The 25,923-nt window shown below is 43.4% G+C and overlaps 1 protein-coding gene and 1 long non-coding RNA gene across 3 annotated transcripts in view; both read right to left on the minus strand.

Annotated features, from left to right (window-relative positions):
- The window catches only part of ITPKB (inositol-trisphosphate 3-kinase B), an 85,020-nt gene that overhangs the window by 14,797 nt on the left and 44,300 nt on the right, over window positions 1-25,923 (minus strand). The gene's annotated exons all lie outside the window — the stretch shown is intronic.
- LOC148132813 (uncharacterized) lies at window positions 418-24,353 on the minus strand. Its single transcript, XR_015749452.1, has 3 exons — window positions 24,234-24,353; window positions 22,858-22,928; window positions 418-474 (listed from the first exon to the last, which is right to left on the minus strand). It is a non-coding gene; the product is annotated as an uncharacterized LOC148132813 (long non-coding RNA).

The raw sequence follows: 25,923 nt of genomic DNA on the forward strand, positions 1-25,923 counted from the left end.
AAGATATATTTGAAAAGTAAGTAAAGAAAGATATATAAACATGTTTAAATTTTTTCCTTCCATTCCCCATGCATAACTGATCTTTTGTTTTTGCTATGCTCAGATTTAAGAAACCCGTTTTTCCGAGAAAGAGATCTGTTTTATTTATTAAGTTTGGACTTAAATGTCACATTAAGCAAACACTGCACCAAAGGCAGCCCCACCTTTGATCACGTCATTATTATTACGTCTCCCCTATACTAGGAGCCCACTGAATGAAAGGAGCAGTGAAAAACAAGAGTTTCCCACTTCTTTTCCAAACCTAGCTAGAGCAATGTGCACCATTCTGCTGCTCAGAAATATCCATGGCAGCAGAAAGCAGCAACACGATATTAGCTAAGACCAGACAGAGTTGTATATTAATTACACAAGAAGTACCTTGAGTACTGTACTGTCCTTTTTCTCTTCCAAAATATCTTCAGGGTAGAGGAGTTCCTGAATAAGTTAGTCTTGTTATTATCTTTTAGGAAGAATTTTCTCCAAAAAAAGAGAAACTTTAGCTAGCTCCATCAGAAAAGCGCCACTTAGAAAACAGAGGAAAGCCTCAGTCCTTCCTGAAGGAAAATAGTTTCCCACAATTTGCACAAATGGAACATATAGCTAAATTAAGGCCGAGGTGTTTCTTATCTCAAAACCAGAAGGCAAAGTGAACTGTCTAAGAAGAAACATGCAAATAAAAAATAATGGGTGAAGTGGGTAATAGAATAAAACAAGACAACAAGGATTTTAACTCTATGCAGTCAAGTATCATCATCAAAGTCCATACTGAAATGCCGAACAGAGTGCAGAATAATCTAAGACATATAAAAGAAACAAAATGTGAAATTGGGCATTATTCCTAAAACAATTACATCTGAAATCTGATACATTGGACAGAACTATCTTGTGGCACACATAAAATGCTTTTAAATTTTACAATTATTTATAGTTAAGAATATGATAATTTCACTTGTACTAGAAGACCAAGGAAAAGCTCAGCCATAAACCATATGGCAGTAGTTTTATTCAAAAATACAATATGTGCAACGCATAAAATTTTGAATAATTATTCTCTTATATTAGAACTTCATCATTCTTTGCTGGCTGCAGTTTGCTGTTTTTCCACCATTGCAAAATCATATGTAATTTATGCAAGTGTACCTAAATTTCTAGAACAAAGTATTGTAAACACATCTTCTGGCCATGAAAAATTTAGGAGCAGCTATGACATGCTCAAGAAGATAAGTGAAATAATTAAGGAGTGAAATAATTTCAGCGGCCTCTTTTCCTTCTTCAAGTTCATGTTTATCTAGACTTGTAGCTTTAGCCAATTTACTGTCAACATTGCTAAAGGCATCTTCCTATACCAACATGTGGGTTTCCAAGAAGAATGCCAGGAGCCCTGTACTTTGGCTTTTTTGTTCTTTGTTGGCAGAAAGCACTGTTGGATTCCCCTTTACTAAAGTGTTTCTTTGCTTTGACTCATGTTTGCTTAATTCTTTTAAAAGGAAAGCCTCTCGGGGCAATCTGGGTTTCCACATCAATAAGACTCAACTTGCCCAGAAGAGGGATCCTCCTATGAACATGCAAACATTAAGTCATTCAGTTCCAGCATAAAATGTTTATGAGAGAAGTAACTGTTCTAGAGCCAATTTTTTCTTTTCACACTGGTTAGAGAAATCACAGAGCAGAAGAAATTCTGAGTTACTTCATAGTATCATAATAGCTCCCCAAATGCTGTTATAAATATGCTCTTTGTCGAGATTAGTATTTCCATTCTACATTGATAATGTTCAAGTCATAAAATTGAAAAGTACAGGGATAAATATGGGTTAAAAGCATTGAAATGTACATTTATGATCTCAAAAATAATTTTTATAAAATGATATGTACAGTGTCACTGGAATGCAACATCAAAAAATTATCTAGAACATATAGCACTTCAAATGTAAGTTGGAAATGTAAACAACAAAAAGGTTCATTTTATCATGCTTAGTAAATGTGTAAAAAAAGCTAAAACATTTGGATCTAAATACATACTTTGATACAGAGGATTTTCCAGATCAATTGAAGCTGGAATTTTTCCTTTTAAGATTAAGAATATGTTGTCAACAGTTCTTCTGACTGGAAGCCTGTTATGGACTTTTTGCATAAAAATGAAAAAACCTGTGACTTACAGTTTTGATAACTTTAGACATGTTAGATTATAGAAAGAAGAGTAATATGATGTAACTTCAGAAAGATGTCAAGATATATTTGTACTTGTGCTGCTGTAAATAAAATCAGAAGCCACTAATTTATATTTTCTTTCTATTTTCCTTCTAAATTTGTATTTTCTTTTCTTGTACTTTTTGCTTTTTCTTTTTTCTTTCCTACTTTCTATTAGTTTCTCTCTTCCCCTTACCTCCCTCATTGTTCTGTGTGTTGCACTCTTTGATCTTCTTTTCAGGTGTTGGAAAAATGCTTTCATATCCTGATTCAGCCATCCTTTTTCAAGACTAAGCGTACCCTTCCCCCCAGGCTCTCTTCCTAAAACTTAAATTTACCAACTACATTTGTTGACTTTCTCTGTATCCGGTCAAGTTTCTCTGAAACTTTCTGAAAATGTGGAGCTTCGAACTAAACATAGTATTTTGGGTCTGACCAATGCAAAATAGTAGAACTATTATTTCCTATAATTTGGAAAATAAACTATGGATAGAGCCTAAAATTAGTGATTCACATTCAATTGTGATATACTTGTGATATTTCCAAGTATGATTAACAAGTCAGAGGCTCTCTGTCCTATATCTGTAAATGTGATTTCTTGTTCCTAGGTGAAGTACTTTGTAATTTGCATATTACATTTATTTTGGTATTTTCAGCCCCCTTCTGTAACAGTACTATTAACTCTAATAATATATGCTTTTTGGAAGGTAAGCTTATGTCTCTAGCAATGTAACATATATTTTATGCCATGTACTAAGGGGAACAAAAAAACTAATTCTCGTGCTGACGAAGTCTTCCCTTTCATGCCACATGTGAAAACGTATTACGTATTTTAGGGAATCTTTATCTATGCATTGCCTATTAATGTGTGAAAGATGCATACCTATCAATACTTGTTTCTCTGGAATATAGACACAATTCACTTATATAAGACAATACACAGACAGTCAAGTTGATGGCACCAGTTAAGGCACCAGACTGAATCATGAGTTCCAGTCCTGCCTTAGTCTTAAAGCCAGCTGAGGCAGGGGTCCCCAACCACCGGTCCATGGACCGGTACGGTCCGTGGAACAAGTCCTATCGGGCCGCTGGTTTGCTGGGCGCCATCTTTTTTTGATGAAAAAGTGCTTCCGGTGAGCTTTCCGGGTAGAAAGCTCACCGGAAGCACTTTTTCATCAAAAATGGCGGCGCCAGCGCTTCCAGTGAGCTTTTCCGGGTAGAAAGCCATTTCTGCCGGAAAAGCTCACCAAGCGCTAGCACCGCCATCTTTTTTTGATGAAAAAGTGCTTCCGGTGAGGTACCGGGCCGCGCCATAAAAAAGGTTGGGGATACCGGGCCGTGGCATAAGAAAGGTTGGGGATCACTGAGCTGAGGGACTTCACTTCTGGGCTGCACCAGTCACTTTCTCTCAGCCCTAGGAAGGAGGCAATGGCAAATCCCTTCTGAGAAACCTTGCCAAAGAAACACTCCAAGACTTGGACACAATTGAATGGAAGAAAAAAAAACACATAAGTCGTTCAGCACTAACATTTCAACATAAGCTGCTGAAACTGGGAAGGATTTTTAAGTAGACTGAGCATAAGAAAAATTAACTTTAAAATTATTACTGTCAATTCAAGAGATAAGTCTTGTACTGAAAAAACATCAGTATTAGTTCAATGAGCACCTATCAACCGTAGCTGTTTTCTTTTAGTTTATATTAAAAAGTTAAAAAAAAAAAATTTGTCCACATCAGGAACATATCAAAGTGGCTTAATGATATTTGAATAATTGGCATTCATTCATCTGAAACACTATACAGTTCTCTAATAGAAAGAAAGACAGCATTGAATTATCTTTTAATAGATGGAGTGAAGACTATGGAATCTTCTAGAGATTGCTGAGTACAACTGAGTACACCTCCAGCACTTCTAATCATTAATCATATTGGCTAGGGGTCTCCAGAAGTTGTATTTCATAATATGCACCTCTATTGAAGATTATATACAGTCTTCACTGGGTGGCAGGCACTGATATTGAAGTAGTGGGTTGGTAAGAGTTGGCTTTGCCTACTCAGCAGCTGGTGCTTTTTATAAAAATCATATCTATCTAAACAGAGACTAAGAATTTCAAATAAGCGCAACAAGATTTTAAATTTAAAACTGACTTAAGTAATCCAGTGTGTTTTCTTATAAATATGTTTGTATGAAGTTCATTGATTTTTCAGTGTTTTTGTGATATTATTTTACCTGGTTTCACTTCTGAATTAGGTGGAATAGCAATCCAAGGTTTTGCACATGTGTTGATATTGCACTCTCATTTACTATAGAACTTTTGGAAGGAAAGTCACTGCTTATGACTAATTTTTACTACCATTTTTTTAGCCAAGGTTGCAAAGGAACTGGCATAAGATAATTCTCAGAAGAAAAGGGGCGTTGGTCCTACCTGAACGCTTCTTCTCGGGGAGCCGAAGGGAGAATCCAGGCTGGGGGTAGTCTCTAGTCTCCTAGCTCTGCAGACCGAGTTGAAAAAACTGAGGACACACCCCCTGGTAACGGTCCCCAGTTCTGAACGACATTGAAGCGAATTCAGCTGCTCCTTGTCTTCAAACAGACAGTTCATTGATACTGAGAAAAAAAGGGATATTTCCTCCCTATTCCGACCAGACAGAATACAGGGTGGGACTGGATTCTCCCTTCGGCTCCCCGAAAAGAAGCGTTCAGGTAGGACCAACGCCCCTTCTCCACTGAGCCGAAGGAAGAATCCAGGCTGGGACATACCAAAGCTGGCTGATGGCTGTCCTATGGGTGGGAGCTGCATTGGTCGGAAGTCCCCACCTCTACATGCACACCCTGGAGGACTCATCCTCCAAAGGACGCCTCCACTGAGGCAAAGGAGTCAATTTTGTAATGTCTTATGAATGGGGTCACCGATGACCAGGTCGCAGCTCTACACATGTCCAGAATCAATGCCTGCATTGCTCAGGCTGAGGTGGTCGCTGCACTTCTGGTTGAGTGTGCTGTGACCCTCCTGGGCACAGGAATGTTCTGTAACTCATAGGCCCTTGCAATGCAGGCTCTGAGCCAGCGACCTACTGTGGAAGGTGTCACCCTGCGACCTAAACTTGACGGCTGAAAGGAAACAAACAAGGCTTCCGTCCTCCTAAAAGAAGACGTTCTTTTAATGTAAATACGGAGGGCCCTCCTAACGTCCAAGGTGTGCCATTTTTTTCTCTAGTGCATGGGTAGGCTCAGGGCAGAAATTAGGCAAAATCAACTCCTGGGAACGATGGAATAAGGAGTTCACCTTGGGCAGGAAGGTAGGGTCCAACCGCAGAACCACCCTGTCTGCATGGAATACACACAGATCCTTCCTGATGGATAAGGCCGCCAACTCCGAAATATGCCTGGCCGAGGTAATGGCCACCAAGTATACCACCTTGCACGTGAGAAGATGAAGGCAGACTTCACGTAAGGGTTCAAATGGGGGAGAAGTTAGTGCCTGCAGGACCTTAGGCAAATCCCAGGTGGGGTAGTGGTGGAGCACTGGTGGCCTCAGATTCATGGCCCCCCAAGGAAGGCTTTCACCCTAGGATGTTGGGCCAGAGAAGTAGAGCCCTTGACCGAAATCACTGAGGTCAAGGTAGCCACCTGTCTCTTCAAGGTATTGGGGGTGAGACCTTTATCTAACCAGTCCTGCAGGAACTCTAATACCTTTGCAACAGAAACTCCCGAGGGTTCCAATTGGTGACCAGCGCACCAACTGCAGAAAATCTTCCATGTTGAGTTATATATCCTGGTCGTGGAAGGTCTTCTGGCTGCCTGGATGGTCTGAATGACCTTTGTGGAAAACTTCTCCCGTTTCAGGATCCCCCGCTCAAGCACCAGATGGTCAACCAAAACCAGGCTGGATCTGGGTGCTCGATCGGGCCCTGGCTGAGGGAGATCTTGTGCAGGGGGAGTCTGCAGGGTCTGGTGACTGACAGGCCCATCAGGTCAGCAAACAAAGGACGCCTGGGCCGGTAAGGTGCTACCAACAGAACTTCCGCCCTTTCTATCAGTACTTTCCTGATTGTCCTCGGAATCAAGGGAAGGGGGGGAAGGCATACAATAGTCCCTGGGGCCACCTGCACCAGAGAGCGTTGACCCCTTCTGCTCCTCGGGCAGGAAATCCAGCAAAGAACCTCAGGAGGTGCGTGTTCTCTGGTGATGCAAAGAGATCCAGAATCAGGCGGCCAAAGCATTCTGTCATCTCCTGGAATAGACTGGGATGCAGTCGCCATTCTGACTGGTCGACTGTGGCCCTGCTCAACCAGTCTGCCTGCATGTTGGATACTCCCGAGATATGTTCTGCTCATAATGACAACAGGTTTCTCTCCGCCCACCTGCACAATTGAGTTGCTTCCAGCATTAGAGATCTGGAGCGTGTGCCCCCCTGCCGGTTTATGTGGGCCTTGGTAGCCACACTGTCTGTGAGGAGAAGCACGTCTCCCCACCACCTCTTGCCTCAAATCCTTGAGCGCTAAGCGGGCAGCCCTGAGCTCTAGCCAATTTATGTTGTGGGTGAGCTCCTCTTGTGACCACCTCCCCTGGGTGACCTGGGCTCCCAGGTGGGCCTCCCAACCATAGAGACTGGTGTCGGTGGTGATGGTAATCCTCTGGAGTTCCCTGTACAAGCATCCCTGATCCATGGTTTGGGACTGCCACCAATAGAGGGAATGAAGAACTGGCAAAGGGATGCGAACCCTGCTTGGAGAGTCGCCCCTGCTCACCCTCTGGTAAGGGAGCAGGAACCACTGAAGGGTTCGGACGTGGAAGCGGGCCCATGGAACAATCCCTATGCACGATATCATCTTGCCGAGAATTTGAGACAGCAAGATGATAGGTGCCTCTCTGGAAGACAGGATCAGTGATGTGACTTCCCTGATACTGTCTCGACACTCCTGGGAGAGAAAAACCTGACCGGCCGAGGTGTCTATAAAGGCCCCCAAATGCAAGATCCAAGTCGATGGCACCAGGTGGCATTTGTCCATGTTTATCGAGAACCCATGCTCTTGAAGAATCCTGATTGTTGACATCAGATCCTCCTCCGCCTGGGGTCTGGCAGAGGATGCTATCAGGATGTCGTCCAAATAGCATTGGATCCTTATGGGTAAAGTTCTGAGGTGTGCCGCTACCGCTGCCAAGAGCTTGGTAAAAGTCCGAGGGGCTGATGACAGGCTGAACGGAAGAGCCCTGTATTGAAAATAGCGGCTGCAATAGCAAAACCTTAGGAACTGACGGTGGTTGGGGTGTATGGGCACATGGAGGTAGGCCTCCGTCAAGTCTACTGAGTCCCTCTAGAATGGAGTGGAGGGAGTGCATCTTGAACCTTCGGTAGATTAGATGTCTGTTGAGCCTTTTCAGGTTGAGGATTGCTCGCCACCCCCCTGAGGCCTTTGGAATCACAAACAACATTGAATAGAAACCCTGTCTCTCCTGGTCCACCAGAACCGGCTGGATGGCCCGAATGTCCAGCAGATAGTGGATCGCTGATTCCATGAGATCCCTCTTTGAGGGGTCCCTGGAGACAGGGCAGCACACAAAGGCTTTTGGGGGGGAGGGGAGAAACTCTAGAGAGAGACCCGATCTTAAGGTTGACAGGATCCAAACATCCGTCGTGGTCTGTTCCCACCTCTGCCAGAACAGTCCCAGATGGCCCCCTATGGGGGATGAGGCTCGGGTGTCACTTGTTGCGCCTGAAGGGTCTGTTGGAACCCCTAAAGGATCTTCTGCTCTCTTGCCTCTGACGCCCTTTGGCGGCAAAGGCCTGTCTATCGGCCTGAGAGGAGGATCTCTGGAATAAGGGCCTACTCTGACGGGGAAAGCCTGCCCCAGCTTCCCCCGTTTAAAGCAGGGCTTCCTGTAGTAGGGATGAGACCTGTAAACAAAGCGCCTTCCCTGGGAGGGCAGGATCTTTCGCTTGTCCCTGGTTTCCGTCAAAAAGGGATCCAGGGCTTCCCCAAAAAGCCTCTCTCCCTTAAAGGGAGCCAACGCCAGCTTCCGTTTGGTTCTGACATCCATCTGCCAATTTCTTAGCCAGAGAAGCCTGCGTGCTGTTATGGAAGAGGCCATGGCTCTGGAAGAAAATTTGGCTGACGTGAGGGTGGCATCTGTAGTCAACTGAGCCGCAGCTATAATGTTATTCAGGTCCTGATGCACCCTGAGATCCTCAGGTGGGATTCTGTCTTGTAGTTGCCTCAGCCACCACAAAGAGGCCCGTGTAAAAAAAGGATGCGGTCGTCGATGCTCTGATGGTCCAGGCGTCGGCTTGATGAGCTCTCCGGAGTGCCATCTCCTCCTTCCGGTCCTCTGTCTTTAGAACATCTGCCGCATCAGGTGGGATGACAGATGAGGATGCTAGGGCTACCACTGGGCCATCTACCTTTGGCACTTCCATAATGTTCAAAAGGTCTTTGTCCACATTAAATAAGGTAGACTCAGACCCACTGGAGTGAGTGTACATCCCAGGGGACTCCCACTGCTTTTTGATCAGGTTGAGAAACATCTGGGGCACAGGTACAGCGTCCACCACAGATGCTTTCTCAGTGAACAGGAAATCCACCTGATCCTGTCCCTCAGTGGGAAGGTCCTGAATGACCGTGTCCTTTTTGAGATGAGTTGTGTTCTTGGCCTTAACCAGCAGTCTTGAAAAAAGCCGGCTGGAAAAGGCCCTTAAAGGAGAGGGGACCTGCTACCTCTGACTTCTCATCCGAAAAATCCCCCTCGGAGCCATAAATTTGGCTGCTTTCTGAAGGGGAGGAATAAGACAGCTGGCACAGCTGGTTGACCTCTGCCTGCAATTCCTGTCTTATTGTCTGGGATATCCAGGCTCTCAAGAAGGATGGCATTTCTTGCATCTGGGTCTCCTCCGGCCGTAAGCCATCTGCTGTAGGTGTAAAGGTGGCTGCAGGCACAGGTCTGGCTCCACCGGAGACTTGGTCTGCAGGTGGCGCCATCAAGATCCCCTGAGGCGGCTCAGAAAAATTGTGAGAGTTCTCAGCCCTGATTTGGAGGTTACCCTGCAAATCGTGGGTATTTGAGACCCCAGGGGACCAGGCTGTCATATACTGCCTATCTGCCAGTTGGTCTGGCTGCCTGTCATCTTGAGGAGGCAAAGTTTGAGGGGTGGCTCTGTATTCAGCCATCCTGGAATCTCTCACTGCCCTGTCAAACTGTTTGTCTATGGCCTTTTGTCTATGCCTGGCTTGTCTATCCTCAGCCCGAGAGGATCTCTTAGGGGCTAGAGCCCTGGCTCTAATCCTAGCTGCTGCCTCCAGACCAGCAGACCTGGGCTTAGGGGATCCCTTTACAGCCTTCTCTCTACCCTGCTGAGGAACTGACAATTCTTGATCAGCTCCCTTGGCGGCCATCTTTGAGCCCGCCAAAAATAACTGTCACTTGACAGGGGTAGAGAAAGGGAGAAAGGAGTAAGAATAAAATAAAAAAATATTCAGCCTAAGCTGTCAGCTACAGCCACAGTAGCTGTCCACCACTTCAGGAGGCTAGTGCTACCCAAAGTGGTGAGCTCAGCCCAGTTCCACAATTCAAAAGCCAAGTTAAGGAGGGGGGAATGGCTGCCTCTTTGAATTGCAGCAAGCCCTGACAGGGCAGAGGCTTGCGAGCCTGGCGCTGGCTGCACCGCAGGCTTAAGCATCTCGCAGCTGCCACAGTGCTCTGGGGACTGGATGGGGGGTCGGGATTAAATCCCGATGGCCAGAACCCCCCCACAAGGGACAATCCTGGAGATGAACTGCAAGATTGCCCCCGAACGAAATAAATGGCCGCTGCCGCCAAAAAGGGACAGAAGCACTTAGTGGCAGCTGCGGCTCATCCCGGGCAAGGGAAAGTGGATCGGGAGGAGGCGAGTTCAATAAGACGCCGGCTCCCACCCCAGCCCGGGCCACACGGGCTCTCAGGGTCACCTCCACTCCAGTTTGACAGGAAAAAAACAACAACAACCAGTCCACCAGTAAGGAAAGTCAAAAATTAAAAGAACAAGCAAAAATCATGAACCGGAAAAAAGGCGCGAAAAAATGAAAGTGCTAAACTGGCAAGCGGGCTACCTGATCTAAGCCTCTCTGCGAAAAAAAAGCTTAATCCAGGGGGTGAGTATTCTTCTACAATCCTAACTATTCAGAGCCCTTAAAGGGAGGTCTGAACACGCTGAAACCGAGTGAAGAACTGGGGACCATTACCAGGGGGTGTGTCCTCAGTTTTTTCAACTCGGTCTGCAGAGCTAGGAGACTAGAGACTACCCTGGATTCTCCCTTCGGCTCAGTGGAGAAAGTATGAATCTATCTGCTTTTTGTTCTAGTAGCAAATATCTCTTAAATGGGCAAAAATCTGAATTTTGAATGTGAAAATGGGCGTTGGTTCTTACCTGATACGCCCCTCCTCGGCGAGCCGCGAGGAGCATCCAGAGACTGGGATGTGCTTCTGAGTCCTCTTCTTGCAGGCTGAGCTTTAGATGAGGAAACGCTCCGCCCCTCACATGGTACCACGCAGCGTCTCCCCAGTTTTTGCGATAACGAGAAGAGAGGTTATTAATTCTTTCTAATCTACTATTGGCTCCTTGGCTGAAGCAAGAGTCCCCACCAGACGGAGAAATAAGGGGGCTGGATGCTCCTCGCGGCTCGCCGAGAAGGGGCGTATCAGGTAAGAACCAACGCCCATTCTCCCTCGAGCCGTTCGGAGCATCCAGAGACTGGGACATACCAGAGCTGGGCTGTCCTACGGGTGGGACTCCGTCTGGCCCGAAGGCCCCTCCGGATCACTGATGACCCTCTGTAAGACCCGTCGGCCAAAAGAGGCCTCCGCTGAGGCGTACGTATCTATTTTATAATGTCTGATAAACGGGACGGAGAGGTCCAGGTGGCTGCCCGACAAATGTCAGCGATGGGGGCTTGCGTGGCCCAGGCCGCCGAGGTGGCTGCACTTCTGGTGGAATGGGCAGTTATTCCACCCGGAGCGGGCAGAGAATGGGAAAGGTAGCACCTCGCAATAGTAGCCCTGATCCAGCGACTGATGGTGGAAGGAGAAACCTTAAGCCCCAGTGACCTGGGTTGAAAGGATAGGAAGAGGGATTCCGACCTTCGCATGGATTGAGTGCGCTTAATATATATACGCAAGGCCCTTCTAACATCTAGGGTGTGCCAGAGGACCTCCCTGCCCCTGGAGGGCCTAGGGCAAAATTTGGTAGAACCAGTTCCTGTGACCTATGGAAGGGAGAGTTCACTTTGGGTAGGAAGGTGGGGTCGGGACGAAGGACCACCCGATCAGCGTGGAACACGCATAGATCGCTCCTAACTGACAAAGCTGCTATTTCCGAAACTCGACGAGCAGAAGTGATAGCTACTAGAAAAACTACCTTAAAGGTGAGAAACTGAAGGGAAGAATCCCTCAAAGGTTCGAACGGGAACGTGTGAGAGAGAAACGAGGACCTTGTTGAGGTCCCATGTGGGGAACCTGTGAACAGTGGGAGGGCACAGGTTGGTGGCGCCCTAAGGAAAGATCTAATTCGGGGTGATGAGAAAGGGAACCGTAGTTATCACAGGAGACCACCGTTGAGAGGGCAGAAACTTGTCGTCTCAGGGTGTTAGGTGCGAGCCCCTGCGAAGGCCTTCCTGAAGAAAATCTAGGATCTGAGCCACAGAGGGAGAGAGGGGATCAACCTGAGACCCGCTACACCACTTGCAGAACCCCTTCCAAGTGGCATCATAAATTCGAGTAGTGGAAGGTCGCCTGGCGGCCAAAATAGTGTTGATGACTTGACTCGAGAGATTCTCACTAGTCAGACGGATCCGCTCAACCTCCAGACGGCTAACTGGAGCCATTGAGGCTCCGGATGCAGAAGGGGCCCCTGAGAGAGGGAGACCCTGTCCGGGAATCCTCCATGGGGCGCTACCGATAAATTGCGGAGATCCGCAAACCACGGTCGCCTGGGCCAATAGGGAGCCACCAGGAGAAGGTCTGCCCTCTCCTGAAGAAGTTTCTGTATTACTCTGGGAACTAATGGGAGCGGAGGGAAGGCATATAGGAGCCCTGGGGGCCATGGGCAGCGCAGAGCGTTGTGATTTTCCGACCGGTGAGATGGATACCGGGAGAAGAACCGTGGAAGCTGAGTGTTGGACGGGGAGGCGAAGAGGTCCACCACCGGAAGGCCGAATATTCTGGACGCTTCCTCGAATAGGGATGGATGGAGACGCCATTCTGCCTGGTCCACCGTGGCCCTGCTCAGCCAGTCCGCCTGAGTATTGTCTACTCCGGAGATGTGTTCGGCTTTTAGTGATAGGAGGTTGGATTCTGCCCAGCGGCAAAGGCGCTCGGCCTCCCTCATTAGCTGGATGGACTGGGTGCCCCCTTGCCTGTTGATATGGGCCTTGGCCGTGACGTTGTCCGTGAGAACGAGGACGTGATGTTTGCGGATCTGAGGAAAACTGCGCAGGGCCAGATGGACAGCGTGAAGCTCTAGCCAATTGATGCTGCACCTCTGCTCGGTCGGCGACCATCTGCCCTGTGCCGAGAGCGAGTCGAGATGAGCGCCCCAACCGGACAGGCTTGCGTCCGTAGTGACGGTGAGTCGTTGAGGTTCCGCGAAGAGGTGACCTCTGTTGATGGCGGGATTGGTCCACCAGAGAAGAGACGTGAGGACCCTTGGAGGGACCCTGACTCTGGCCTTGAGTTGCTTCTTCCGGATCGTTGGAACGGGAGCAGGAACCACTGGAGGGATCTGCTGTGTAGACGGGCCCAGGGAATAATAGAGATGCATGACACCATTTTGCCCAACAATTTAGAGAGGTCCAGTAAGGCCACCCTCCTTGAACGCCTGATCTGTTTGACCAGGGCTTGAATGCTAAGGAACCTCTCCTGGGAGAGGAAAACTCTTTGAGAAACCGAATCAATTAAGGCACCCAAGTGGTTGATTCGGGTGGAAGGGGTAAGTTGGCTCTTTGCCAATTGACTAGAAACCCGTGTGCCCGTAAGGTGGAGAGGGTGACCCTGGTATCCCTGACTGCCTGGGATTTGGACGGGGATAGAATAAGGATATCGTCCAAGTAGCAGTGGAGGCGGACGGGAACGCTCCTGAGATGAGCCGCCAGGGCCGCCAGGACCTTGGTGAAGGTCCGGGGGCCGAGGCCAGTCCAAAGGGAAGGGCCACGTATTGATAATGAAGGCTATTATGACAGAACCTGAGGAATTTGTAATGGGAAGGCCTGATTGGAATATGGAGGTATGCCTCCGAAAGATCTATGGAAGATAACCAGTCTCCCGCCTGGTGCCTAAAAGAATTGATTGCAAGGTGTGCATTTTGAATCTACGCTGGATAAGGTGACGGTTGAGCCGTTTCAAGTCCAGGATGGCTCTCCAACCCCAGAGTGTTTGGGCACCACAAAGAGATGGGAGAAAAACCCCTTTCCTCTCTGATCCGGAGGGACAGGTTGAATGGCCTGGATGTCAAGAAGATGATGGATGGCTGCATCCATTAGTGCACGTTGGAGGGATCCCTTGAGGAGGGGGATGGGATGAAACAATCAGGGGAGCGGACCTGAACTCCAGGGCGAGACCAAACCTAATTGTGTCCCTAACCCATGCATCGGATGTGGATATGTCCCATTGGGCGGCGAAGTGGCTGAGGCGGCCGCCAATGGGGGGAAGAGGCTCTACCTTCTGCGGTAGGGCCTTCCTCCCGATCCCGAAAGGGTCTCTTGTAGCCGCCACCGCGTCTGGATCTGTCGCCCGGTCCGTGCGGTCCTGGGATCGGAAGGAAGGGGGTCTAGGGTATCTGGGCGGGAAGGGGGTTGGTAGAAGGGGCGTGAAAGCTCCTCCGAAAGGGCTGAGAGCCCCTGGCCTCCGATCTTCGAAAAAGGGAGGGCAGATACTTTCTCTTACTGCGGCCCTCGACCAGCAGTGGTTCCAAAGCTGGGCCAAAGAGTTTATCTCCCGTAATGGGAGCAGTGGCCAGCTTGACCTTATTCTTTACATCCGCCTGCCAGTGTTTGAGCCATAGCATGCGTCGAGCCGTGACGTGCGACGTGATGGCCCTGGAAGAAAATTTTACCGACTGGTAAGTGGCGTCAGCCGAGAACTCGGCTGCAGCCACTAACTTCGCTATATCCTGGTGAGCTCTGAGATTGGAAGCAGGGATGTGGTCCTTGAGCTGACGTAGCCAGCGGATAGAGGACCTCGTGAAAAATGAGGCGGCCGTAGCTGATTTAATGGCCCAGGCGTCACATAGGTGAGCCCTGCGTAGCGCCAGCTCCGCCCGCCTGTCCTCAGGTTTCAAGGCCTCTAGGGCCTCACTAGGGGTAGAGGAGGAGGCTAGACCCACAATGGGGTCATCAACCTCCGGAATATTCAGAAGGTTAGACAGAGCCGAATCGAGATTAAAGAATCTCTTGTCTTGGCTAGAGGAGTGGGAGGGGTCCCTGAGGAGGTAAGTTGCTTCGCTACCAGATCTACGAAGATGGGAGGGGATGGAATGACCTCAGCTTCCACCACAGGTTGGGTGAAAATGGAGTCTTCCGGGCCCTCTGGGACAGGGGGTTCTGCAGTGGACTGGGGAAGAAGGCCAGAGACATTCTTGGCCTTAAGGAGGAGGGACTTGAACATATGCGGTTTGAACAGCCCCCAAAAGTGGGTTGGTCGGGGGAAGGGCCCTCGTCCTCCGACATCTCCCCTCCATGATGTCAGCCTCTAAGAGGGGTTCACTGTAATGGGAGGATCCCATCCGGGAATCCTCTTCCTCTTCCCTGAAATCCCCAAAGTCCCCTTCCTCCTCCACCTGGGCCCCAATCGGAGGAGGGCTGTCCCTCTGAGAGAGTACCTGATCAACTGGGGGACCGGTTGTGGAAGGGATCTGATTGATATCGAGTCGTGCTCGGAGGCTCGCGGAGAGAAGCCTGATCTGGTCATGTGTTGTAGTCCCTCTGCTATGCCCTGGCGGATGGCTGATTCCATCCAAGCCCTGATGTGAGGTGGGACCTCGGAGGTAGAGGGTTCATCGTGGCGCAGACCAGCGGCTGTGGGTGTAAAGGTGGCTTCGGGGGTCCGTCTGGTCGGAGGTCCGGGGGTCGGAAGACCCTGAAGCGAACTGCGCCTAGGTAGGGAAGAGGGGTCTGAGGGGAGAGATTGAGCAGAAGGGTTTGGAGGAGGAGGTATTGACGGCTCCGAGCGGGACTCCCTTGAACGCCGGTCAAACTCTTTTTCCAACGCTTTGTGGCGCCTTAAGGCGTCACGTTGGGCGACCTTGGAAGGTTCCTTGTCCTGTCTAGAGCCCTTAGGTTCCTTGTCCTGCCTGCGCAAGTAGTGGGACTTTGCCTTAGCCTTCAAAGAAGGACGTTTAGAGGATTGTCGCGTCTGCCATGTCAGATAACAAATACTAGCAAAGGCGGTTGGCTCGCCCAGATCAGGCCTGAATGAGGCCGGGTGAAGGTGAAGCTGGCCCTCTCCCCTTTTGGAATTTGTTATGTACAGAGATAACAGTAAGGTATCTAAGAAATATAGTATGTACAGAAAAATAGATACTCTAATTTGTAATTCTCCTTTTCCTTTTGATTGTTTTTTATCTTTATTATGCTTTTTGTACCAAATGTATATACAGGTTATCCGTATATATTTATATATCTAAAAAATATTATTGTACAAAACAAAAATTATTATTATTATTATTATTTTTTTTAATATATTCCTTTTGTATTTGTATTAAGTATATATCTATATATATATAGATTTTTTTTTTTAAAACAGTAACCGTAACAGTGAGAACTTCGTATATCTCTGTACAGGCCGGATCAGTCAAATAAACACCTGAGGCCTATGGTAGAAGAAGGGCCTCTGGCAGCAGGCCTCCAGACAAGAAAAATAAAACCGGAGGGGGCTGCAACTTCGCCCAAACGGGCTGCGGGAGGCCAACAAGTAATAAAAGAGCGAGCCAGGTGGAAGAAATGGGCAGCTAAGCTTTGACCCAAGGCCTGGGGCTCCAATTCACCGCAGCTAAAGAATTAGAAAATGGCGCCCGACCACGATGCGGAGCCAAAATGGCGGCCGCAAGCTGAACCGCCGGGACGCCGGGACGGAAAGGGAGGGCTTAGCTGGTCAGCTCAGCGCCTAGGGCCCTAGGGGCGATGACCCTCCGATCGGCGTTTAGGGTGGGGGGAATCCAGCAGTAAAGAAAACGCGTGCCACGAGGCAACGCGGAGGCAGCGACGCGATCTGATAAGGGTGGGGGTCGCGCTATCGCGCTGCGAGCCCGCAGCTTCGCCCCAGGGACGGGAAAATTTTCCCTTAAGTCCAGACCCTTTGCGCAGGAGGAGGAAGGAAAGGCAAACCTTATCAAGACGAGAGGGTTGAAATAGGAAAGAAATGTGCGATCAGCCAAGGAGCTCTCTGAAACACAGCCTGACTCTTCGAGGCTGAGCAAAAGACTGGGGAGACGCTGCGCGATACCACGTGAGGGGCGGAGCGTTTCCTCATCTAAAGCTCAGCCTGCAAGAAGAGGACTCAGAAGCACATCCCAGTCTCTGCATGCTCCGAGCGGCTCGAGGGAGAACTTTGGTTAGCTTCTGTGAAAATATTATTTTATTTGTCTATCCTTCTAAGTAAATTGATATTCAGCAGATAAGGAATGGTATTCTGTCAAATTTTCTCAACTTGTATTTCTTTTTCAAAAGAAAGTGAGGAAAAACAGAAGCTAACTTAAGATATTGGCCCAGGTATATGGAGCAACATGTAAAGACTGGAAACAGCATTTTGCTGTGCAAACACAGCTTTCTTTCTTTTGTGTAACAGTAATGAATTATAAGAACAGTCAAAAGAATTTTAAAGAAGGAAAGGTGCTTGCTGCCAAATAAGTCACCTTTTAAAGCTTATAGTGTAAATAGTCAAGAAATGGTACACCTTGGCGGTAAGCAAAACTTTCACCCTTACCGAGAGCTGGATAGTTTTTAAAGAATGAGAGGGGGTTTAAAGAAAATACAGGAAAAACAAATACATTCCCTCTTCCTGTACGCAATACAGAAGTCTATTTTGGACAAGAAACAGTGGACTCGTCTGTTTGCAAGCCTTGGCAGGTAGAAACATCTGGTTGAATGGCTTACGCCAAAGCACAGCTATTTCAGACATTTGGAATTCTCTGAGAATACATAGAGACATTTTCATTTACAGAAAATCCATTTTGGTTAGTTGTGAGTACTCTAGTCACATCCAAAGACTTCATTATGTGCTGCTGTTTTTGAAAACTTCAGCTAGTGTGGAATAAAATTATTTGGAGCCTGCTGGCACTTGAAAGTCAAATCCTATTACACCAACTCTAAAATAGCTGTATTAGTTGTCAATCTGTATTTAAACATAGTCAGGGGTACTGTTTATTTACAAAGTGCCCATATTTAGGGTCCAGTTTATTTGAATAGCTGTATAAACTTGCTTGGATTCGGAAATCAATTTTGGAAGCCCTATCTGTAGTCCTGCTACAAACATCTGTGAAGTTGGATAATACTTGAAATAGGACAAGTTGCCAACCTATAAAAGTATACTGAGCAAGGCATAAGTTGCAAGGCATGTTGTTGCTTTTAAGAGGGTGTTTCTTCCAAGCTTTTAGCTGAAAGCCTTGATGAACTGCAAAAAGAGCCAATCAGTCAGTCTTGGACTAAATAATGATTTGAAGTGATGATCAACGAGCAAAAAGTCACATACTTGGCATGCAGCATGAGGGGATGGTGGACTGGAAAAAATGGTTATGCTTGGCAGGGTTGAGGGAAACAGTAAAAGAGAGAAACAATAGATAAGGAGGATAGATGGGATCAAAGAAATTATGGAAAAATTCTTTCCTTGAAAGAGCTGCAAATCATTACAAGTCAGAGATTGAGGCAGCAAGTACCTGTCTACCCAGTCACCCAAGACTTGGATCTGGTTGAATGGCACCTAAGATATTTTTGAAAAACAGTGGCATTGAAAAGCAACTGAAAATAGGCTGATTGAATAAATAAAATTACCTCTTATCCTCAGATTTATTTTCCTATTTTTCTTACTAAGTTTCAATTCTAAACTTCCCAACTGTAACTAAAAATTCTGATTGATGTAAAATATTTACTTTGTCATTTTTCATCTAGCAATTGGTATTTAGAGTATGGATAATAGATAAATAGACCTTTTAAAAAGAAACAGGAGTATAAAAATTCAGTGAACATCAGATTTTTGGCAGCACCCAGGGCAATCTATGATTTTTAAATCTAAACACTAGTTCGCTGAACTATTGTGATTGAAAAGTTCTTTCATTCTGCATTTGGGAACCAATGTGGAAGGAGGTTGTACAGGAGCTTGGGATATATTTATTTGTTTTAATATTATATGGTGTCATGATAATAGAGTCATTTTATGACCATATTATGATTTATGTAAGAACCTATGTACTAAGTAATATTTGGAATATAGTAAAGAGGAACACCTAAGTTTCCAATGGGATAAATTAAGCTACAGCTCTAAGAAACCGATGCAAACCTGCTAATAAAGTTTAGTGTTTTAACAGTTTCCTTTTAAAAATACAGATCTGTGAGCAATTGTTTGTTCTTCAAAATTCATTCAGAATTCATTTAGAAAAACAAATTCTAAAACACAGCTCAGTTTTTAATAACACAAGTTTTTAAAACCAAATAAATACTGCTGAACAATTCTGACATTTTAATTCCTTTCAGCTCCTCTTAATTGCTTCTGGTTTACATTTGTCATTAGCTACATCAGTGTTTAGGCCACCCTTTAGTAATTTAAAACTCTATTTGTAATGTTATTGTTTTGCAGACATTGGACCTGAAACTGAATGTTGGTAAGAGGGCTAATGAGCTCCTCAATAAGCAGTCCTACAGAAATCGAACAGAAGGCTTAAAGCAATGTATCTCTAGGATAATCTGAGAATATAATTGCTTTAAAGGGTTTTAATAAAAGGAGTGTTCATGGTGTCAATTTAAATGTTAGGGAATCAATTGCATTTTTGTTCATTTAATTTAAAAAAAAAATAACATGAAGGCTTAAAACTGCATTTTCAGATGCTGTAGAACCCTAAAACTGATTCATTGTATGAGGTAAAGAAATATCTTCTAAACTAAAAAGGAAACAGTAATTGGAAACAGGAAAGTGGAACGTTTTAACATTAATTATGAAGCAACATTTAAAAGACATGCACATGCTTGAAAATCCAAAAGAACAATGCTGAGATAACAGACCAGAAACAATTCTTGCAAAATCAATTACTCTGGGCAGGATGTGTCCATTGTCATTTACAATACATATCACACAAAGCCATTACATTCTTATCTGGGCTTCCTCCAAAGGGTTCATGGCTTGTAAATGGAATCACGTCATGTCTCTTAGAAGACTCTTTTTTGAGTAACAGCCCTTATATTACTTCATACCCTTAATCGTGTACTATGTAAAGATGCCTGTGTAAGAATCTCATAAATGCAGAATGAAGAAACTTTTTCAGGGTCTGCAGGATGCAGCATACAACTTTAATAAATTGTGATATGATGATCTCACACAAATGTTGAACTTACACCAGGTATCAGAATGTAAGTATATAAGTTGAAGGTATATTACAATGCCACTGTATTTTATTGCGGACACTTTTGCTCCTGTTTCACGTTCATAAATCTAAATAAAGCAGACTGAACATAAGAATATCCCTACAATATCAGACAAAAGTCCATCCTAAGGCAATTTTATCCGTAATAATGTTAGATTTTCATAGCCAACCAGCTGCTTCCAACGTGCTCACAAACAGGAAGTAGAGATATATCCCTTTTTGACTATTGATGGTCCTCTGCAACTGAAATTATAGGCACGTTATAGTTAACTCAGAGAGTTAACACCAGATTCTTAAATACCCCCTAATAAACCCACCCTCCTTTTAAAACCATCCAAAATGTCATAATATTATATGGAATATCAAAGGCCACTAATATGCTGTCTCCTTTCCATCAATGTCACTGGATGTCCCAATTCTAAAGTTTTAAGAGAACAAAAATTTCTCCCTGTCTACTTTCTCTACACCATGCATGATTTTATGTACCTCAAAATCATTTCCCCCTCTCAACTGCTTTTTTCCAAGTCAAAGAATCCCAAACATTTCTCATTGGGATGGCATTTGGGCCCCTTGCTCATTTCAGTTTTTGCATTTTGGAATTTGCCTTTTTCCTAATTGCTACACCTCTTAGTTGAGACAAAATATTTTATGTAGATCAAACATTGTATGCAGAATTGTATCTTTCCTGAAGCCAGTGAATTCTCAAATTGTTTCCAGGTCCCTACTGCAAAGCAACTTAAACAGCTCTTAGCTTTTAAGATGATCATGATTCACTAGCAACAGGAAATGCTACTGTAGTTTGAAGAGGCTTAACTTCACTGAACCAATAACCAATGGCTGAACATTTTCTGCTGTGTTTAGAAAGCCAGTTAAATTCTTGGCATAGCTCACAAAGTATCTTTCTGTTGGCACAGTACTAGTTGCAGTGACACCAGGAAGTTCTGGTATTTCCCTGTTCTACAGCATCTCACTCAGTGGGGGATGGTGGGGAACACAAATTGCACTTCAAAGCTTGTGCAGAAACTGAAAGGCAAGTCTGACTATTAAGAAGAAGTGCAGCACAGTGGTTGGTTGCTAAGTTACCACATGACGTACATACAGAGCTTGTGTCTACATTTTTCCATTACATTCTCCTCAGTTAGGCTAACCAGCCTGAATCCGAGATGGCCCTCAAACAAGTCAACTTTATACAGATTAAAATAATTTAAGTCTTATAAGGAAATTGAACTCAAATTCTTAAGGAAAAAGCATTACATTATATGTGAGCATCATACAGTATGACAACAGATGTGTTGATGGACTTGCACAAAATTTATACAAAATTTAATGTGTGAACCATAAAAGAACAGAGCTGTCTGTCTTCCCATCTGATTTGAAGCAGTATACTTTAAATCACAGTTTGGATTCACATGCCATGTAAAAAAAAACCCACCACATTATATCTTAGTGCAGAGTGTGAAGTCATTAAAATTGTGACTCCTATTTTTTAAAAAAAGTTGTGTATAGGAAAAAAATGCTTCACAGAGTGGTTTGTCTGGTTCTGTGTTTTGGGCTTGACTTTCCAAATGAATGTAGAGGTGAATCACAGCTTCACTTGAGAAATCTGTTCCTTGTCTAGTTTGTTTATAACTGTTCAAATGTCTTCTTAAATAGATACACGCTAAAATTATGTGAATGGGAAGTATATATTCTCCAGGTACAGTCACAAAGATAAATTGAACATGATACATGCATAATCAAAACTATTCTGTTGTGTAATCAAAAATTCACGTATCAAAACACCTAATTGGAAGGGGGGCGACTTGACACTTTGGAAGATAAATAAATTTCACGTTCTTGACAAGAGAGAGCGGAGGGCTTTACCTATGAACCATGTCTTAGGAAGTGAAGCTGAAGGATGTATCAAAAGGTTATACAATAGTGATCTTCAAATAATCTGAATATATTACCCACATATTGATATAAATACATTTTATTTCGCTCTAGATAATAGAATCCATGTCCAATAGGTTCAAATTATAAGAAAGGGAATTTCAACAGAAATTAATCACAACTCATTATTAAAGTAGACTCTGAAGGGTCACCTACTGAAGATGCTATAAGAAAAGTTCTTACCATCATATTAAAAAATAAATATACCAAATTTGAAGTTGCAATTGAGAGGTGTTTTTTTTTTGTAAAATACAGATTTGAATAGATCTTTTTCACCTGTGCACACAACTGTTTCCTTATATTTTGTATTTTAAAAAAAGCCTAGGAAAAATTCCCTGACTCAGTGCTAATTCACATTTATAAAAAAGAAATAGGCATGTCCACTGGAAAAGATAGATACAGCAACAATAATTTAAATAACTATATTAAAGGCAATATTGTTTAAGAATTGTAACCTAGAAAGGTTCCAAAATGTCACTTCTTTTCATTACCTTCTTCTCATATAACCCTACACAAATGGGAAAATACTGGATAGCTTACTTATTTTAGACAGTGGTCTCATTCATATTCAAGAGAAGTAGTTGAAAGTTATATTCACTGCTTATCTGTCTTCTTCAAGACACACAAACATACATATCCAAGCATCCTTCCAAATAGAAATAAACCGGGTGGGTACATCTGTAACTGAAACAAACAAACTTAGGAAATGCATTCATGCATCTGATAGCACATTTAAGCACCACTAGTCGTTTCAGGAGAAAAGGTTACAATTTAATACACTACTTCCTTAATTAACATGATATGCCCCAATGTTTTGCTGAAATGAGATCTAGAGAATAATAAGCAAAAAATAGTTAGCAGATGTGGTTAACTGTACTGAAGATAGAAATAAATACCAAGATGCAGCTACTCTAAAAAGGACATTTTAAAAAACAGAACATTTGGATAAAAATCATTTGCATTTGGATAATTACCTTTACATTTATATTTGCCACTGTAATAAGTTTTCATTAAATGCAACCTTCCCTCTGCTACCAAATCAACAACAAACAAAAAACCAAACAAATCCTTGGGGAAATGAAGGAAAATCCCAGCTAATTTGCAAACCTGATGTGGCTATATCCCTTGTACACCCTCTACAGTCCTTTATCATCTTATAAATATAGTATCTGCAGCCCCTAGATATATAAAAAAATTAACATGATATAAACAATCACTTACCACCTTATTTTATGATTTGTAGAATCTAGTATAATTGCAGCCTTAACCTCATTAAACTATATAAATTATGATTCTATAGACAGGGTGGATAGAGGATTTTCCTGACATGTGAAGGGCAGCCAGGAGGCTTTCTGGGCAGAGAAAAAATTGCAAGTGCAAGGATATACTAAGATACAGGTTCATGTGTAGACACAGGAAATTATTAATCATTTAAATGTTGCAAGCTGGAGTCACCTATGTTTGCTTGAAAATAATCAAGCAACTCTTGAAAATAATCATAACAAAGTATCTGGAGTTCAAGACTGTCATTTTATTATATTCCATCATATAAATAAACTGCAGATATAACATAGCTACTCTGTTCTACTTAAGAACAGAAAGCCCATTTCTACACAATTAAGTTCATAATACAAACAGCTCGTGACTTCATGCTCTACCCTAAATAATCATTTATTGGCACAACAGCTCATGAGGAAAAAACAATGCCAATAGTTTAGATATAATGTATGTCTAACACTTAAAATTAGTGAAAATAATACTAAAACTAAAACTTTAGCAGTGGTAGGAAAAATAGCTGCAGGGCTGTTCTTTGCAAGGTACTGCAAAAGCTAACAGTTACATTATATTTTTAGTATGATGGTGTTAAATCCAGAACCTGAGAAACATCCTCATTACTTTAGCAGAGTTTCATGAATTTGCAATCACTGCAATGTTTTTTTTCCTTCAGAGAGTTGACTCAAATTGGGAAGAACTATCTTATCTCTGAAAGATCCTGGCTGGTTTTCATGTGCCTTTTAAAATTATAGCTTAATGAAAAAGCCACAATGTCTGTATTTAGATAGACCATGAAGCCTTAAACTATGGTTTAGAAATCACAGTGGCTTAGTTCACTCCAAAACCACAAAAACCATATGATGGCTTAATGTGTATGTGAACAGAAGCTATAAATATAAGACTATAGCAAACTATTTACCTTGCATAAGCATTCATAACTATTTGGTAATGATCTCCCTTCAGTGATTATATTGTTCTCTTTATCTGAGAAAACAACCCTGTGTTACAGTGGTACTCAAACATTTTGAAGCAGGCAACATCCTTCTTTGAAGGGTTGCTATTTATAATTATTGAAACATATGTTCTATTAACGCAGTTGTACAGTATTAATCTATCTATCTTGGATGCTAAGAAAAATTTGCAGTCTCATTAATTGAAGAAGCTATTTCCTTACCTTAGATAAAATGCTTTTGGGAAATAGGACTTACCCATCGTGGCTGTCCCACTTTGGAAACCCTGGCATTGCCATTCAATGCAATTCGTAAATTCTTTTTTCTCTGAGAATATAATGCATGATCAGAGTAAATAGTGCCAGCACTATATTTAGCTCTTTCTTGTTCTTAATACTTCTCAAAGTGATTTTGTTACTTGAACAACAAACACTCCATCCATCCATCACAGAGATTTCCCACCTCAACTGCATAGCAATTGGCTATTGCTACTAATCAATTTTTTCATTCCAATTTGTGCCAAGGTTACTTCACAGCACATACTGTACTAGATAGCAAATGATTCCTGTAAACTACTTACTCCAATTCAGATAAAACACTTCCTTTTTCCTTCCTTCCTGACAGAAACAAACTTAACGCCATATAAAAACAATGATAAGACAACAGAACTAGTAAGGAATCCCAGAAATCTATGAAGATTATCTCAAAATGCAATGGTTGCAAAAAAAAAAAAAAAAAAAAAGAGGTTTCTGGTAAATAGAGTACACATTACTGTTTTTAAGCTTTTGGAGCCAAACTTAATTTTTTTTTTTCAGGGAAGAACTCTTGAATAAAAAATATTGTATATAGAGTGTGTTTTCTTCCCTATCATGATCTCTTCATGATTTCTTCATGGCACTCTTATTGATCTATTGCAGAATCTGTGTGTATGTGCGCGCGTGTGTATGTGCACGCACATATATATATAAGCTTTACAAATCATTAAAAAAGGCAAATGGCATTTTATAGAAATCACTTTCAATTACTGGATGTTTTGATTAAGAAAGGAATTCTAGATTAGGATTGTATCAACTATTATTACCATTTTGAAGAGTGTGCAAACAGTAATTTTATTTATATATTTATTTGATTTGTGTGTTATCCATCTCGTCTAGATGCTATGACCTTTTCAAATACTAATACTAATATTTTAGCAACTTCTTGCCAATATAGCAAGAATATTGGTTCATAATGTTTAGTTTATAGAAATAATACTTTCTATCAACTCTACTCTGTTCTGGTCCATTTGAAGTGTTATTTCTGAAAACACAACATTTCAAAAATGGTGGAGTATGTGGAAACCATGTTCTATGAAGAAGAATGAAAGGATGTGGTCATTTTTAGCCTACAGAAAAGACCACTGAGGGAGATATGATAATAGTCTTCAAATATCTGAATGGTTGATACATAAAAGGGGGAGGGAACTTATTTTCTGTTGCCTCAGAGAATAGGACAAGAACCAGAACCAGAGGGCCAAAATTACAAGGAAAAAGGTTGAGATTAGATGTCAGGAAGTTATTCTGGACAATATGAACTGCCACCACCAGAATAGGCTGTCATATGAAATGATGAGTTCTGCTCTGCTTAATGCCATATAGATGGGTCTACGGTCTCTTCCAATTCCCATGACTATATTAAATTATGCACATAAGCCTGCAGAAATTGGTGGCAAATGGGGATAGCCACTGTATCTATAATTTTAGTTATTTCACAGAAAAAAACAACAGCAAAGAAATCATAATAATTTGGTTATCTTTGTTTCTCTCTTGAAACATGAAAGAGAAAAATAAATCAATTGAAGTTCATGAAAAGTAACAATATTTACAAATAACAATAGCATTTTAAAATGTTTAAAGAATGGTTAGCCTTGATTATTCTGATTACAGAATGCATAACATAAAACATTTGC

Source organism: Notechis scutatus, chromosome 1 (assembly GCF_049901735.1).
Source record: "Notechis scutatus isolate UNSWTSFEM ecotype Mainland chromosome 1, rNotScu1.2, whole genome shotgun sequence".
In the NCBI taxonomy this organism is placed as follows: domain Eukaryota; kingdom Metazoa; phylum Chordata; class Lepidosauria; order Squamata; family Elapidae; genus Notechis; species Notechis scutatus.